This window comes from Scyliorhinus torazame, chromosome 18 (assembly GCF_047496885.1).
Source record: "Scyliorhinus torazame isolate Kashiwa2021f chromosome 18, sScyTor2.1, whole genome shotgun sequence".
NCBI classification, from domain to species: Eukaryota; Metazoa; Chordata; class Chondrichthyes; order Carcharhiniformes; family Scyliorhinidae; genus Scyliorhinus; species Scyliorhinus torazame.
In genome coordinates, this window is record NC_092724.1 from 16361043 (window position 1) to 16379080 (window position 18038).

At 46.9% G+C, this 18038-nt stretch overlaps 1 protein-coding gene across 1 annotated transcript in view; it reads left to right on the top strand.

Moving 5' to 3' along the window:
* The first annotated feature begins 10159 nt into the window (after positions 1–10159).
* arhgef18b (rho/rac guanine nucleotide exchange factor (GEF) 18b) overlaps positions 10160–18038 on the top strand; it is a 293165-nt gene continuing 285286 nt past the window's right edge. Inside the window, 1 exon segment of the mRNA XM_072482241.1 lies at positions 10160–10186. The gene's annotated coding sequence lies outside the window, so the exon portion shown is untranslated.

Here is an 18038-nt window from a genome sequence, read left to right on the forward strand (position 1 = left end):
TCGCATCATGATTGCCTTTCCCGCAGATATAACTCTTGCCCTGCGGTATATACCAATCCCTTTCCATCACTAAAGTAACCGTAATCGAATTGTGGTCACTATCACCAAAGTGCTCACCTACCTTCAAATCTAACACCTGTCCTGGTTCATTACCCAGTACCAAATCCAATATGGCCTCGCCTCTCGTTGGCCTATCTGCATACTGTGTCAGTAAACCCTCCTGCACACATTGGACAAAAACGGACCCTTCTAAAGTACTTGAACTATAGCATTTCCAGTCAATATTTGGAAAGTTAAAGTCCCCCATAACAACTACCCTGTTACTTTCGCTCCTATCCAGAATCATCTTTGCAATCCTTTCCTCTACTTTTTGGAGGCCTATAGAAAACTCCTAACAGGGTGACCTCTCTTTTCCTGTTTCTAACCTCAGCCCATACTACCTCAGTAGACAGATCCTCATCAAACGTCCTTTCTGCCACCGTAATACTGTCCTTGACTAACAATGCCACCCCTCCCCCTCTTTTACCACCTTCCCTGAACTTACTGAAATATCTAAATCCCGGCACCTGCAACAACCATTCCTGTCCCTGCTCTATCCATATCTCCGAAATGGCCACAACAAATAGAAATCCACTCCGCAATGGAAATCCACTCCACAATAGAAATCTACCCCTACCAATGGAAATCCACTGTCAGCGGAAATCCATCCCTCCAGGGATACCCACTCCCAGTGGGAAATCCAGCCCCATCGATGGAAATCCACCCCCCACCCCCCAGTGGAACGCATGTTCCAAGTTGGAACAAGGTCACTTTAAGAGACGGATCATCTGGCGTTTTGATGGCATCATCGGCTGTTTGCATAGGTCACCGGGCAGTCTATCCTAACAGCCTGTAGCGTAAACACGTTTCAAATAAAACTCTTGTTTGTACCACCATGGCCTGCTATCCTACCCTTTAAAAATACCAGAAAGACAATAACTGGCAACAAGGGGGTCGGAACCACGCTGGCAGACCCCTGGAGAAGTAAAAATCATCAACCATGCGCAGACATCCAAAAAGGATTGATAAGGTAAAGACTTCGCTGCGCCAAAACTTGCGATGGAGGGGTGCCAAATGTCGGTAGCAGCCATCAAAGGAACCCAAAAATAAACATAGATTTTGGAGGAAACAGCATCAAAAGGAAGCTCGCTACGTGCCCTGCCCGGAAAGATCTGGGATAGTGCAGGGAGCACTGTGGGTAGCAAGGACCTGTAACAATAGGTTAGAGCTGGGGAAGGAAACAAGGAAGAAAACAGGCTGAGCTCAGGGGCACATTCTTTGAAAAAAGAAGCGAGGTAGTTCTTAAATCTTTCTGACACATCGTGCTTATGCTAGCCCTTTCCATAGTAGAAATTACGGGAATTTTGGTGGCGTGGGACCAATTGATAACACAGAGCAGTGGAGCTCATATACTGAAGGATTCGACTAATTTGTCCAAGTGAATAAATACACAGCAGATATTGTAGTCCCAACTTTCCCGAATACAATGGGGTGGGGGGAAGGGTGGGGCGGATTATTCAACCTCCTGCGAAGTCTGGCGCAACCTGAAAAACCAGGGTCAGAAACCTATGATGAGATTGTGGGGATATTGCTGGACCACTTCTCACCTAAACCCTTTTGCTGAGAGGTTCAACAAGAAGGTGAGTCAATCACACAGTTCGTATCTACTTCGAAGAAATGAGCTGAATACAGTAAATTTGGAGATGTCTTGAACGACACCATTAGAGACAGACTAGTGTGTGGTTAAGAAACAAAGCTGTTAACAGAAAGCAACTTAAAACTAAAGGAGTCTTTCGAAGTCTTTAGAAGTTGCAATCTCTATGGAATTAGCGGCTAAGGAAGCCCAACTATTAAGTACGAGCACTAGACTCCATAGGATGTCAGCTGAGACCGGAACTCAGATTAAGGATGAAAGCTGAACAAGATGCTTAAAGGGCTAGATCAGTGCCATATGCCATTAGGCCTAAGGTTGAGGCAAAATTAGAGAGGCTGGTCAAGACGGTAGCACGGTAGCATTGTGGATGCTACCACGTTAGCAATTGGGCAGCACGGTAGCATTGTGGATAGCACAATTGCTTCACAGCTCCAGGGTCCCAGGTTCGATTCCGGCTTGGGTCGCTGTCTGTGCGGAGTCTGCACATCCTCCCCGTGTGTGCGTGGGTTTCCTCCGGGTGCTCCGGTTTCCTCCCACAGTCCAAAGATGTGCAGGTTAGGTGGATTGGCCATGATAAATTGCCCTTAGTGTCCAAAATTGCCCTTAGTGTTGGGTGGGGTTACTGGGTTATGGGGCTAGGGTGGAGGTGTTGACCTTGGGTAGGGTGCTCTTTCCAAGAGCTGGTGCAGACTTGATGGGCCGAATGGCCTCCTTCTGCACTGTAAATTCTATGAAGACGGAGGCCCTGGAACCGGTTAATGTAAGTGATTGGGCCGCACCAATAGTTCCCATAATAAAGAAAGATGGTTGGGTACGAATATGTGGTGATTTTAAGGTCACTATCAATCCGGTATTGTGTGCAGAGCTGTACCCTCTGCCTTTAATTGATTATTTATTTGCTGGGTTGGCTGGAGGTCAGCATTTCAGTAAAGTTGACCTTAATCAAGCTTATCTCCAGATAAACATGGATCCGGATTCACAACAATATTTGACAATCGTGACATACAAAGATATAAAAGTCTTCCATTTGGCTTCACGTTCACACCTGTGTTGTTCCGATGTGCCATGGATCAAATTCTAAACAGACTCGAAGGAGTCCAGTGCAACTTAGACGATATCATAGTTCCTGGACAGAATGAGGAAGAGCATCTTCAAAATTTAGATGCTACATTCCAGAGGTTAGAAGATTAGGGACCATGAAAATGGAAGGATAAATGTACATTCTTCACATTTTCTATTGAAAACTATGTAAAGTGAGCGGTGTGTGGGTAAATGTACCTCGACTGACCTTGACCAGTTTGCAGTAGCCCTTCTTAACTCAGGTGCGTTACGCAGTGAGATCACAGAAAGAGAGACAAAGGAGACAGGATTCAGGGTGAAGGTCCAACATAACTTTATTGAACACTTTATGACAAAAACAATATTTATCAAACTCTCTATAAATAAACAGTCTCACTTCCAAACAAGCTATCTATTTCTGACACATGCTTCCGAGGATTTGCTACTTCCTATCCACAAGTTCCTGTCACTATATTTGAACTGTTTGGCTGAAGAGACTGGTAATATCTGTTTAATAAGGCTTGGACAGGTTGTTCCTCTGTCCTTGAGGGCTGGCTGATGTCTCAGGATTTGCAGTTGCCGATTTGATCTTCCTTTCTCCTCTAGGGCTGGTTCTGGTCTTTGGGTCGTCTCTCTGGGATGGTCTCTCGGGAAACGTTGTTGAAGAAGGTGCCATGGCAGAGAGAGACGGAGAGAGAGCTGGGGTGCCAGGTTGTCCTTTCATACTCCTCTGCACGCCCTTCTCGAAGATTCTGTGACCTGTGTCCAATACTAGCATCGGCCGGGGGATGGAAGGCCCAATGAGTTGGTTGCTCCCATAGCTGGAGGTCATGGGTCACCTCACCACACATGTTGTAGATGCCAAGGGACTGCATTTCCAAAGTAAAATCAGTAACTGAAGCACCTGGAAATCAGCTTTGATCGTTTTTGGGCATATTAACCTATTCTGGATGGTTTGTCCCTAATCTAACAACTAATCTCTCAAGCCTTTACACAACTTATTGTGTCAACCCAGGAAATGGAAATGAGTGGGTCAGTGCAAGAAGGCCTTCGTATGAGCTAAAGAGGCACGACTAAAGTCAGAAGTCCTGACACATTTTGATCCACAGTTACCCTTGCGACGCAGCACTGTGTGGGGTGGGGGCAGTGGTGTCTCACATAATGCCCAAATGGTGAAGGAGGCCAATAACGTTTGCACCAAGATCCTTGAACAAAGCAGAAATGAACAATGAAAACAGGCAGAGAAGGTAACTCGAGCCACTTTTAAGGATTCTAACCTTTTTACCAATACCTATATGGAAGGAAATTTACTAACGGATCATCGACCACTGACAACGATACTTGGGCCCCACGCCCATCTCCAGCAGTGAGCTGGATGCAGAAATGGGCTTTGCTGTTGTCAGCACATACACACATGATAAAATATCGTCAATCAAATCTCCATGGGAACGCTGATGGACTCTCTACATTTACCTAACAAGTCATCAGTGAATAGTTTGAGTTGAAGCCATATGTTACCCGAAGACTCAAACTCTCTGTACAGGCTGGTTGCCTCCGGGGAATGTGGGTCATCATTCCGCCATTGTTGAGGAAACGTGTCCTAAGCCAACTTCATGAGGGACACTGTGGGATAGCAAGGATGAGGGAGATAGCCAGAAGCTATTTTTGGTGGCCAGAGCTCGATAGCGAAATCGAGGACAAGGCAGGCATGTGTTCAATTTGTGCAAAGGTTCACAACCTGCCGCCACCCAGCGCCATTACACCCGTGGGGATGGCCAGAAGGGCCATGGTAAAGGGTTCATATAGGTTATGCCTGACCATTCGAAGGGCGAATGCTTTTCATTGCGGTAGACATGCACTCAAAATGGCCTGAAGTCGTCATTATGAAGACTACTTCCTCAGAGAGAACAATAGAAAGACTGGGTGAGATTTTCTTCAAGATTCAGTTATCCTGAATAACTTGTTAGATAACAACAACAATGTTTCTGTTCGGTAATTTGGAAATTCTGAATTCTCCCATGGTGTACCCGAACAGGCGCCGGAATGTGGCGACTAGGAGCTTTTCACAGTAACTTCATTTGAAGCCTACTTGTGATAATAAGCGATTTTCATTTCATTTCATTACTGTTGGGGTTGGTTTCTATTGGGGTGGATTTCTATTTGGGGTAATTTCTATTGGGGGAGATTTCTATTGGGGGTGGATTTCTCTTGGGGATAGATTTCTATTGGAGTAGATTTCTATTGGGGTGGATTCCTATTGGAGTAGATTTCTACTGGGGGTAGATTTCTATTGGGGGTGGATTTCTAATGGGGTTTGTTTCTATTGGGGTGGATTTCTATTGGGGTGGATTTCTATTGGGGGTTGGTTTCTAATGGGGTTTGTTTCTATTGGGGTGGATTTCTATTGGGGTGGATTTCTATTGGGGTGGATTTCTATTGGGGTGGATTTCTATTGGGGGTGGATTTCTATTGGAGTGGATTTCTATTGGGGTGGGTTTCTATTGGGGTTGGTTTCTATTGGGGTGGATTTCTATTGGGGTTTGTTTCTATTGGGGTGGATTTCTATTGGGGTGGATTTCTATTGGGGTGGATTTCTATTGGGGTTGGTTTCTATTGGGGTGGATTTCTATTGGGGTTGGTTTCTATTGGGGTGGATTTCTATTGGGGTTTGTTTCTATTGGGGTGGATTTCTATTGGGGGTAGATTTCTATTTGCGTGGATGTTTATTGGGGTATATTTCTATTGGGGTTCGTTTCTATTGGGGTATATTTCTATTGAGGTGGATTTTTATTGGGGTAGATTTCTATTGGGGTGGATTTCTATTGGGGTATATTTCTATTGGGGTGGATTTCTATTGGGGTGGATTTCTATTGGGGTTGGTTTCTACTGGGGTGGATTTCTATTGGGGTAGATTTCTATTTGCGTGGATTTTTATTGGGGTAGATTTCTATTGGGGTTGGTTTCTACTGGGGTGGATTTCTATTGGGGTAGATTTCTATTTGCGTGGATGTTTATTGGGGTGGATTTCTATCGGGGTTGGTTTCTACTGGGGTGGATTTCTATTGGGGTAGATTTCTACTGGGGGTAGATTTCTATTGGGGTGGATTTCTATTTGCGTGGATTTTTATTGGGGTAGATTTCTATTGGGGTTGGTTTCTACTGGGGTGGATTCTATTGGGGAATATTTCTATTGGGGTTGGTTTCTATTGGGGTATATTTCTATTGGGGTGGATTTCTAATGGGGTGGATTACTATTGGGGTTGGTTTCTATTGCGGTGGATTTCTATTGGGGTTGGTTTCTATTGCGGTGGATTTCTATTGGGGTTGGTTTCTATTGGGGTGGATTACTATTGGAGTGGATTTCTATTGGGGTTGGTTTCTATTGGGGTGGATTTCTATTGGGGTGGATTTCAATTGGGGTGGATTTCTATTGGGGTGGATTACTATTGGAGTGGATTTCTATTGGGGTAGTTTTCTATTAGGGTTGGTTTCTACTGGGGTGGATTTCTATTGGGGTAGATTTCTATTTGCGTGGATGTTTATTGGGGTGGATTTCTATCGGGGTTGGTTTCTACTGGGGTGGATTTCTATTGGGGTAGATTTCTATTTGCGTGGATTTTTATTGGGGTAGATTTCTATTGGGGTTGGTTTCTACTGGGGTGGATTTCTATTGGAGTAGATTTCTACTGGGGGTAGATTTCTATTGGGGTGGATTTCTATTTGCGTGGATTTTTATTGGGGTTGGTTTCTATTGGGGTTGGTTTCTACTGGGGTGGATTTCTATTGGAGTAGATTTCTATTGGGGTTGGTTTCTATTGGGGTGGATTACTATTGGAGTGGATTTCTATTGGGGTTGGTTTCTATATGGGTTGGTTTCTATTGGTGTGGATTTCTATTCGGGTGGATTTCTATCGGGGTGGATTTCTATTGGGGTGGATTTCTATTGGGGTTGGTTTCTATTGGGGTGGATTTCTATTGGGGTGGATTTCTATTGGGGTGGATTTCTATTGGGGTGGATTTCTATTGGGGTTGGTTTCTATTGGGGTATTTTTCTATTGGGATTGTTTTCTATTGGGGTGGATTTCTATTGGGGTTGGTTTCTGCTGGGGTGGATTTCTATTGGGGTGGTTTCTATTGGGGTTGGTTTCTACTGGGGTGGATTCTATTGGGGAATATTTCTATTGGGGTTGGTTTCTATTGGGGTATATTTCTATTGGGGTAGATTTCTATTGGGGTGGTTTCTATTGGGGTAGATTTCGATTGGGGTTGGTTTCTACTGGTGTGGATTTCTATTGGGGTAGTTTTCTATTGGGGTTGGTTTCTATTGGGGTGGATTTCTATTGGGGTGGATTTCTATTGGGGTGGATTTCTATTGGGGTGGATTACTATTGGAGTGGATTTCTATTGGGGTGGATTTCTATTGGGGTTGGTTTCTATTGGGGTATTTTTCTATTGGGATTGTTTTCTATTGGGGTGGATTTCTATTGGGGTTGGTTTCTGCTGGGGTGGATTTCTATTGGGGTGGTTTCTATTGGGATTGGTTTCTGCTGGGGTGGATTTCTATTTGGGAATATTTCTATTGGGGTAGATTTCGATTGGGGTTGGTTTCTACTGGTGTGGATTTCTATTCGGGTGGATTTCTATCGGGGTGGATTTCTATTGGGGTGGATTTCTATTGGGGGTGGATTTCTATTGGGGTAGTTTTCTATTGGGGTTGGTTTCTATTGGGGTGGATTTCTATTGGGGTGGATTTCTATTGGGGTGGATTTCTATTGGGGTGGATTTCTATTGGGGTGGATTTCTATTGGGGGTAGATTTCTATTGGGGTGGATTTCTATTGGGGTGGATTTCTATTGGGGTGGATTTCTATTGGAGTGGATTTCTATTGGGGTGGATTTCTATTGGGGTGGATTTCTATTGGGGTGGATTTCTATTGGGGTGGATTACTATTGGAGTGGATTTCTATTGGGGTGGATTTCTATTGGCGTAGATTTCGATTGGGGTTGGTTTCTATTGGGGTGGATTTCTATTCGGGTGGATTTCTATTGGGGTAGATTTCGATTGGGGTTGGTTTCTATTGGGGTGGATTTCTTTTCGGGTGGATTTCTATCGGGGTGGATTTCTATTCGGGTGGATTTCTATTCGGGTGGATTTCTATCGGGGTGGGTTTCTATTGGGGTGGATTTCTATTGGGGTTGGTTTCTATTGGGGTGGATTTCTATCGGGGTGGATTTCTATTGGGGTAGATTTCTATATGGGTTGGTTTCTATTGGGGTGGATTTCTATCGGGGTGGATTTCTATTGGGGTAGATTTCTATATGGGTTGGTTTCTATTGGGGTGGATTTCTATCGGGGTGGATTTCTATTGGTGTAGATTTCTATATGGGTTGGTTTCTATTGGGGTGGATTTCTATTGGGGTGGGTTTCTATTGGGGTTGGTTTCTATTGGGGTGGGTTTCTATTGGGGTAGATTTCTATATGGGTGGGTTTCTATTGCGGTGGATTTCTATTGGGGTCGGTTTCTACTGGGGTGGATTTATATTGGGGTTGGTTTCTATTGGTGTGGATTTCTATTGGGGTGGATTTCTATTGGGATGGATTACTATTGGAGTGGATTTCTATTGGGGTGGATTTCTATTGGGGTGGATTTCTATTGGGGTAGATTTCTATTGGGGGTAGATTTTTATTGGGGTTGGTTTCTGTTGGGTTAGGTTTCTACTGGGGGCAGATTTCTATTGGGTTTGGTTTCTGTTGGGTTTGGTTTCTATTGGGGTGGATTTCTATTGGGGTGGATTTCTATTGGGGTGGATTTCTATTGGGGTAGATTTCTATTGGGGGTAGATTTTTATTGGGGTTGGTTTCTGTTGGGTTAGGTTTCTACTGGGGGTAGTTTTCTATTGGGTGGGTTTCTATTGGGGATAGATTTCTATTGGGGTGGATTTGTACTGGGATGGATTTCTATTGGGGGGGAGATTTCTCCACAATCTCACCATTTTTGAGACTGTTTTTTCTTGCTGCATCAGATTTCGCAGGAGGTTGAATATTCTCTCCCTTGATGTGCCAGAAATGTTTTAGCCCTACCTCGCTTTTCAAACAGGCTACCCCTGTGCTCAGCCATGTTTTGGAACACCCCCAGTTGTAGGTATGTGTTATTCACAGTGCTCCTTTTACTGTTCAGGACCGAGCTTGAGACAAGATTGTTTTCAGTTTTGTTTCCCTCAAAATCTACGTTTAAATTTTGGTTCCTTCGATGGCCGCTACAGAATTTTTGCACCCCTCCATTGACAGCTTTGGTGCATAGAAGGTTTTAGGTTTCGAATCCTTTCCAAATGTCTATGCGTGGATCAACGATTTCTCTATTTTTTTTTACTTCTCCGGGAGTCTGGTTCAGACCTCGTCGCCAATTGTCTTTGTGGTATTTTTAAAGGGTAAGCTTGCTGACCACAAAGCAAGAGTTTTAGTTGAAAGGTGTTTACTCGAAATGCCGTTAGGTCAGACTGCCCATTTTATCAAGCAAACGGCTGATGACATCATCAATATGTCATGCGATCGGACTCTCAAAGTTCAAATGTTCCTAAACATGCTTGGGTGTGCTTTAGGACAACAACATCCTGTGGCATATTTTCTAACACAAGGCCTTGATCTCCCTGCCCAACAGCACTGTGGGTGTACATACACCACAGGGACTGCAGCGGTTCAAGAAGGCAGCTCACCACCACCTTCTCAAGGGCAATTAGTGATGGGCAACAAATGCTGGCCGGGCCAGCGAAGCCCATATCCCATGAATGAATAAATAGTAAACTGGCTGTAAAGTGCTTTGGGAAGGCCTGAAGTTTTGAAAAGCGCTATATAAATGCAATTTCTTTCTTTCATTCTCACCATTGAGTGAGTCCAAGTGAGGACATGGGGAAACGCAGCTTTCGGAGGGGAGCGTCTGTTTGTTTCCTGCGCAAAGAAGCCATTTTGCAAGTCAACGTGAAATTAAAAGAGCGATGCAGAGAGGCAGGGTGACTGAGAGACCTCAGGCTAGGAGACTGAGCAGAGCAATGGTTCTGCAAACTCAGCCGGTGTCCTGACCGGCATTGACCATAGCGAGAGCTGTCACGCCGAAGGTCACTCACAGTCCACAGGTTGTACGTAGGTTGGCATGAGCACGGTGTCGGAAATGCTGATTCCTCTAGAGAGGAAGCCACACTGTGCTTTTCACTCACAAGTATTGCCTTCGCACTAGCTTGTTTCACAGTCTGGTGCAAACAGAAAATTAAAAAATCGACTAACCACAAGTTTCCTCTGGTTTTCTCTCAACGGAACGGACACACACATGGTCACGTGAGGAGACTCAAGTCTTTCCTGTCATTAATTGAAACTCTCATCAGTCAACCGGTGGCAATGGTAAGAACTGATATACTGGTGGACCAGGCTCTGACAGCGTAGGTAAGTTATCTCTTAACACGCTGCAATCGCATGACTCTTGTGTGCGTGTGTGTGTGTGTGCGCGTGCACTTTCTACAATGCTGAACCCAGAACCTCTATCTGAAGAAATGGTTAGTTGGCTGTGTACTTCAATGAATATATATACCTCGGGGCCTATATCATTCCCCTCAGTTTTGTTGACTTTATTATTTTGAACAATTCCCTGAGTAAGTTCCTATATGTCGTCATTTGCATTTCTTTAAATGTCAGGGGCTGATGAAAATTGGCCAGTCTATCAATATTTCAGTTGATGTTTGCATCATCTGCATTATTTTCCAAGGGGTCCGTCTCAATGCAGAGTTGATATGGATGACACTGATTGTCAGGGAGGCCACTGACTCAGGCAGTTGAGTGGAGAATCTAGGTGACATCACGGAGATTGATGATTATATCATTTCACTGCTGGTACAGTTTGCCTCTCCTCTCACACAGGTCTTAGTCACTGTCCTAATCTGGAATTCAGAAGAATGATCGGGTGATCTCCCTAAGGACTTGTATGAGGGGCCGTAAAATCTACTCCTGCTCCTATTACTTGCGCTCTTGATAGGGTTCCCGCTGGTCGGGGAATCAAAACACGAGGGGCTCAGTCTCAGGGCACGGGGGGACGACCATTTAGGACTGAGATGAGGAGAAATTACTTCACGCAGAGAGGGTTGTGAGTCTTTGGAATTCTCCACCCAGAGTGTTGGAGCGTATTGGTTACTTCTTAGTGCATTTGATGAAGTCCTCATGGTCTTTAGCAAGTTAACAAAGTCTTTATTAACTACTGAAACTATTTACAAATATGCAGTAAAATATACGAGCTAGGAACTGATGCCACGCTTAATTCTGAAGCTCTGTCCAACACTGAACCCTAAGTGCAGGTAATGTTTTCTCTTACATTGCTGTGTGGCTGGTACTGTACTCAGTCCCAAATTAACCCTTTAAGTGCCAGACCCTCAGATTGCACCTGCCCAAGTCTTTACCTAATGTATTTTGTGCTGTTGTAGGTTACTTTGTGTATTCTCTTCTTATTAATACATTATAACTATTACTACATTATCAATATTACTACATTAACACTCCCCCATCTCCCCTCTAAGAGTCTTAAATTCAAAGATCCAGGTGGTCTTCCATATCTCGTCTGCTCGACTATCGAGGAGCGACAGACTCTGTCGCTGCTGGTTCTGTTGGTTTGAAGGTCGTTCTGGTATCTGGGTACCTTTGCATTAATTTCCTCCCATTCCTTTGTGTTGAACCACACTTGGTCAGTCCAGCCGCTGTGTTGGATGGTTGCTGCTACCCTAACTTGTTTCTTGCAGGGTGGGCGTGTGTTCATCCTCCTTGTCACTTATTCCGCTTTTTCTGTCGTTGCCGCCTTGATGTCCTCTGTGGCGGAGGACGAACATTCCCGTAAAGAGAATGAGGTTCAGTGATACGCCTGATGTGTTAAGTAAGTTGGTTCAACGTTGACTGCAACTGGATGCAGTGAAACTAGAAACAAGCTTCTGACACAGGAGGTGGTCCAACACTGTTTTATTGAACTTCCTGATTGCTGTACATAGTCTGCTGTGAGTTGACACTCTATCAATCTAACTGATACCCTCCTACTGGCTTGACCAGACTAACTCTCTACCTCATGGTGATAGTGCTCACTGGCTTGTGCACACTTACTATCTCAGTAGCTGTGTCCTGTCGAGAGAGGGAGAGTCTTAATGCCCTGTGTGCTTTAGAGTGGTGGTGTCCTGTCTGGTGATTGGTTGTTATGTGTCGTGTGTGTTCATTGGTTATCCTGTGTGTCAATCACTGCCTGTCTGCATCTCATTATATACATGAGTGGATATTATGACATCTCCCCTTTTTGAAGTAAATTTTGGAACGTGGCGATATATATACATGCATGATTATATACGAGTGGTGAGTGAATGAACATATGTACATGGGAAGGTGTCTATCGTGCAGATACAGAGCAAACTGAACAAAATTTACAAGATTTAAGTCTATAGATTCAGTCTTTGTGGCGGGCGACAAATTCTTGTCGATCGCCTCTGAGGTGGAGGGGGGGACGCCGGTACTTGGACAGGCGGGATTGCTGCCCTGTCGGTGGCCTCATGGAGAGGCTGGATCGCTGCCAGATCGGTGGCCTCGTGTTGCGAGATGTCCGGAGGAGGCATGATGACATGCGGAGAAGTGCGGCCAGGCGGTGGGCAGGGAATGTTTCGTAGCGCCCTCCTGTTGCGCCGTAGAATGGAGCCATCAGCCATTTGGACAACGAAGGACCTGGGGGAAGTCTGCCTGACGATAATATCTGGGGCTGACCAACCTCCCTCAGGCAACTGGATGCGAACAACATTGTCTGGAGCCAGCGCAGGTAGATCCTTGGCATGAGCATCATACGTGATCTGCTGCTGGTCCCTGGATCGCTGCACTTTCTGCAGCACCGTGAGGCAGTCAAGGTCTGGCACATGGATGGCTGGAAGAGTCGTCCTCAGGTTGCGGTTCATGAGCAGCTGTGCCGGAGACAAACCAGTCGACAGAGGGGTTGCCCTGTATGCCAACAGCGCCAGGTTGAAGTCCGAGGCTGAGTCTGCAGCCTGGCACAGCAACCGCTTGACAATATGGACCCCTTTTTCGGCCTTCCCGTTTGATTACGGGTAATGAGGAATGGATGTGATGTGACTGAAGTGGTAGGATCGTGCAAAGTCGGACCACTCTTGGCTGTAGAAACATGGGCCGTTGTCACTCATTACTGTGAGTGGTATGCCGTGCCTGGCAAACGTCTCTTTGCAGGCTTTAATCACTGACTTGGACGTGAGGTCCGACAGTTTCACCACTTCCGGGTAGCTGGAGAAGTAGTCGACCAAGAGCACGTAATCACGCCCATTTGCGTGAAAGAGATAATTGGCCTTCAACATTTAAGAACAACATTACATTTAAGAACAACATATCCCGTACCAGCCTCCCTGAACAGGCGCCGGAATGTGGCGACTAGGGGCTTTTCACAGTAACTTCATTTGAAGCCTACTTGTGACAATAAGCGATTTTCATTTCATTTTCAACTCGTTCACCAGTGGCTGGGAGGTTGCTGGCACACAACTGCACCTGTGCCTCGATGTAGCGAATGAAGTCACCCGGTTCACACGGCATGGTGATGGATCGGGATAGGGCATCCGCGACGATCAGCTCCTTGCCCGGTGTATAGACGAGTTCAAAGTCATATCGGCGGAGACGAAGAAGAATTCGCTGCAGCCGAGGTGACATGTCATTTAAATCCTTCTGGATTATGTGGACTAGAGGCCTGTGGTCTGTTTCCACCGTGAACTTCGGCAGACCGTATACGTAGTCATGAAACTTGACTATTCCTGTCAGGAGACCCAGACACTCCTTTTCGATCTGGGCGGAGTCATGGCCCTGGAGGCATATGCCACTGGAGCCCAGGACGAGGAATCGTCTCGCTGGAGGAGCACCACACCAATGCCGTCTGTGGATATCTTGGTTTCCTTGGTTGGGTCAAAGAACGCCAGTACTGGGGCTGTGGTGAGCTTCGCCTTCAGCTCAAGCCACTCTGCTTAATGTGCGGGAAGCCACTGGAACACTGTCGACTTTTTAACGAGACGCCGGAGTTGCGAAGGAGGCTGGATCCTTTCCATGCCGCTGGATGGCTTCTTGCTGGTCGTTGCAGATGCACTCGAGGTAGGTTCGTTAGGATTAATAGCACTCTGGTACCATGATGTGTTAAGTAAGTTGGTTCAACATTGACTGCAACTGGATGCAGTGAAACTAGAAACAGGCTTCTGACACAGGAGATGGTCCAACACTGTTTTATTGAACTTCCTGATTGCTGTACATAGTCTGCTGTGAGTTGACACTCTATCAATCTAACTGATAACCTCCTACTGGCTTGACCAGACTAACTCTCTACCTCATGGTGATAGTGCTCACTGGCTTGTGCACTCTTACTATCTCAGTAGCTGTGTCCTGTCGAGAGAGGGAGAGTCTTAATGCCCTGTGTGCTTTAGAGTGGTGGTGTCCTGTCTGGTGATTGGTTGTTATGTGTCGTGTGTGTTCATTGGTTATCCTGTGTGTCAATCACAGCCTGTCTGCATCTCATTATATACATGAGTGGATATTATGACAACGCCCACCTCTGAATTTCACCATTGGCAATGGATGGCTTGTTCCAGAAAGTCTTTGCGATCTGGCATGCTGGCTGGGAGTGGCAGAGCATGTTTGGTGGTTGCAGCGTTGACCTGTTGAACCACTATCGGAGTTGGAGGCTAATAATTTTTAATTTAATAATCTTTGTTGTCACTGCAGTGAAGTTACTGTGAAAATCCTCTAGTCGCCACATTCCGGCGCCTGTCCAGGTGCACAGAGGGAGAGTTGAGAATGTCCAATTCACCTAACAGATGTCTTTCGGGACTTGTGGAAGGAAACCGGAGGAAGCCCACACAGACACGGGGAGAACGTGCAGACTCGGCACAGACAGTGACCCAAGCCGGGAATCGAACCTGGGACCCTGGAGCTGTGAAGCAAGTGTGCTACCCACTGTGCTACCGTGCCGCCCGTTGAAGATCATCAAACTGTTGGACGCCCTCTTTTATATTCTCCACTGGAGGCATCGTGGTTACCTCCTGGGTGGTCTGACCATTGAAGGCTTTCTGGCACCTGCAACAAGAATGGACAAACCTTCTCCGCAAAGAGAGAAGACAGTTCAGCGTTGAAGTCCCCACTGCACACTCTTTAGTGTTTGAGCACTCAGGAACTTGCAGTTCTGTATGATTAATGACAGTGGGTGTCTTGGACATCTGCCACTTTGAGGAGATCCAGGGCGACACACGCATCTCGGCTCAGGAGCGAGAAAGGCTGGTTACAGATGATGTGTATCATCTGGAAGGTCTGTTCGCCGCCATACCTTAGTGGTTCCAGGATTATACAAATGACTGGATATCAGAATCACCCAGGCTCATAGAGTGGTGTGGCTCCGACCCAGCAATAGGATTTTAGCAATGTGTTTCCCCCAAACTGTATTTCTGACGCTGAATTCCTTTGAAGATTTCTCAGGACTTTCTGCAGCCTGGAGTTTTTAAAGATTTAGCTCACCTTTGCAAGTTCTTCCGACTCGGCACTCTGAAGCTAGACTTCCAAAGGAGATTCATAGGAGGCTTCTCTCCTGTCGCAGTAAGGAATTTTAAATTTCTACCTTCAGCTTCACAGCCATTCTTTGGAGCTTTCTCCTGGGAAACTTTCCACTACGCTTCTGTGCCTGGAGCTTCTCATTAGGTCAGAATGCTTTTTTGAATTCTTCCTCAGTCTTTGGCCTGTCTGCGTATTTTTTCCGGGGGAGCTTTGCGTTTTTTCCTTGAGCTGCCACCATCTGGTAGGGTGCTGGCTACAACTTGGGCTGGATTCTCCGATTTACAGACTACGTCCGGAGGATCCAAGGCGTTTTACGTCAAACAAATCGGCTTCGCCGCGGCACCGAACCTCCGACCGGTGAGGGGCTAGCAGCTGCGCCACGTAAATCGCCCGGCCTCCGCAGCAGAAATGGCTGGAGAATGGGCGGGTCCGTGGCTGCGCTTGCGCACGGTGACGACCTGCAGCAGTCGCGCCGCACAACATGGCGCCGGCGGTGCGGGGACCCGACCTGCCAGATAGTGCACCCCTGTACACCCCCTTGCCACCCCCTGGCCATCCCCCACCAGTCCCTCCAGCCGTTGCCGAAGCCCCCCCCCCCCCCCCGGCCAGCAGCACGGCTTCCACCCGACTGTGGCGGCTGCGGACTGCGTGCAGCGCCGCCACGCCGGGTTCCTGACCGCTGAGACCACACGTCCGCCGCGCGGTTGGGAACTCGGCCCATCGGGGGCGGGCCTTCAGGTAACGTCCTGAGGCCATCCCTACGGCGTACAGGGCGCTCCTCAATGACGCCACCTTGGAGGGGCGGAGCATATGAAAACAGGCGCCGCCACCAATTCCGTCGTCAAAAAGGGATTCTCTGCCCGATCTCTGGTTACAAAATCGGCGTTGGGAAACGCTGAATCCCGCACCTTATTTTTAAAAATTCATATATTTTTATTAGGGATTTTCCAGTTTTACAAATAATGCAACAAATCCCCAGGGTTGGTACAGCGCAGTATAAATGCTTCAACATATACAAATTCATAAAAAATCATTAAAAAGCAGGAGAACGACAATACAGGTAGTCCCACCTAATCATTAATCATTAGAGCCGGTGCCTTCATTTATACCAGGAAAACCAGTACACGGGTACACTGGAGAATGGGGGAAAAGAGGATAAGGCCAAGAAAATATGGTAAGCTGGCGCAAACCTTCACATGTAATGAATACTCGATCAGAAAAAGAAGATATAGGTTAACAATTTTGCGCCATGTCCGGGCTCACCTCCCCCAACTCCCATTACGCCAGAGGCAACAATATTATGACAGGCGCAATTCAACAGCCGCGCCAGGCCCCACTTGGTGCCGGGGAGAGGCCGTTGAATCTCGTGAGATTCGCGACGCTCAAAACATCTCGTGAGATTCATACAGTTTGTTCACATCGAAATCATTGCGTTTGGCATCTCCAGCACAGGATAAGAAGCCACTACCAAGAACAGGGATCTCAGGATAAGAGGATATCAGGACATAGCCATGAGCAGCTGGCCCTGTGGTGCACGCCGTCCTCCACAAGGCAAAAAAGGAAAGGAAAAACCTGCACAAACAAACCCGAGCTCACCCTCCCAAGACATCCAGGCAAAGAAGAGTAACCCAATCGAAGGAGAACAAAGGGGGACGACAGGATATCGGCCAGAGTACAAGACATGGCCCAGCACGGTACACTCTCGTATACAGGAGCCAGAAATCCAAGCATGCCAAGACCCGATAGACAACAGACCTCACTCCTCTCCAGCCAAATCAGAGGCACCACCGACACTGGAAGGTTTACACTATCCTCCACCAAGGAGGAGAAGAGGAATCGTCAAGATACCCAACCACTGGGTGTCTTGGGAGGGGTACAGCCCTCCCCTCACCGACACGATACGGGAAACCCCCCCCCCCGAGACAAAACAAAGCAAATTGGAGCTCCTATCGAAGTGAAGTGAGGCAACCCCAAAAATAGAGGAACACTAGGATTAACCAATGGATGCCAGACAACGTCCAGCACCGCCCACCTTCACAAATGGGATACCAGGAACCAAACGGGCACAGGCCCGCAAGAAGCAGGAGACCGCTTCCCTCGGGGAGCCCCGGCCTCAAGAAAGGTCAACCTGGAAGTCTCTGAATAAGACTACTTGGAGGAAGGCGCCGCACTCCCCCATCTAACCCACCCTCCAAACTCCAAAAACCCCGATCCACAATGCTCAAACGCATACTCAGGCCTATAGCTAACAAGTAACTACCCCCCACCCCCCAGTGGAACCCTATTATAAGAAGGGGAGCAGACCAGGAGCCCCCAAAAGGGGTCAACTGCAGGAAGGGTAACCTACTCTACCACCCATCGCACCCTCTGCCTGACCCGAGTAAACACTTATTACTGCCCCAGCCTACTCAATCAAATAACCTATTTATAACTAGAACTCCTACAGTGCAGAAGGAGGCCATTCAGCCCATTGAATCTGTACATTCCCCCTGAAAGAGCACCCTACCTTGACCCCACCCAGCCTGCACATATTTTGTCTGTAAGGGGCAATTTAGCATGGCCAATCCATCTAACCTACACATCTTTGGACTGTGGGCGGAAACCGGAGCACCCAGAGGAAACCCACGCAGACACGAGGAGAACGTGCAGACTCCGCACAGAGAGTGGCCCAAGCCGGGAATCGAACCTGGGACCC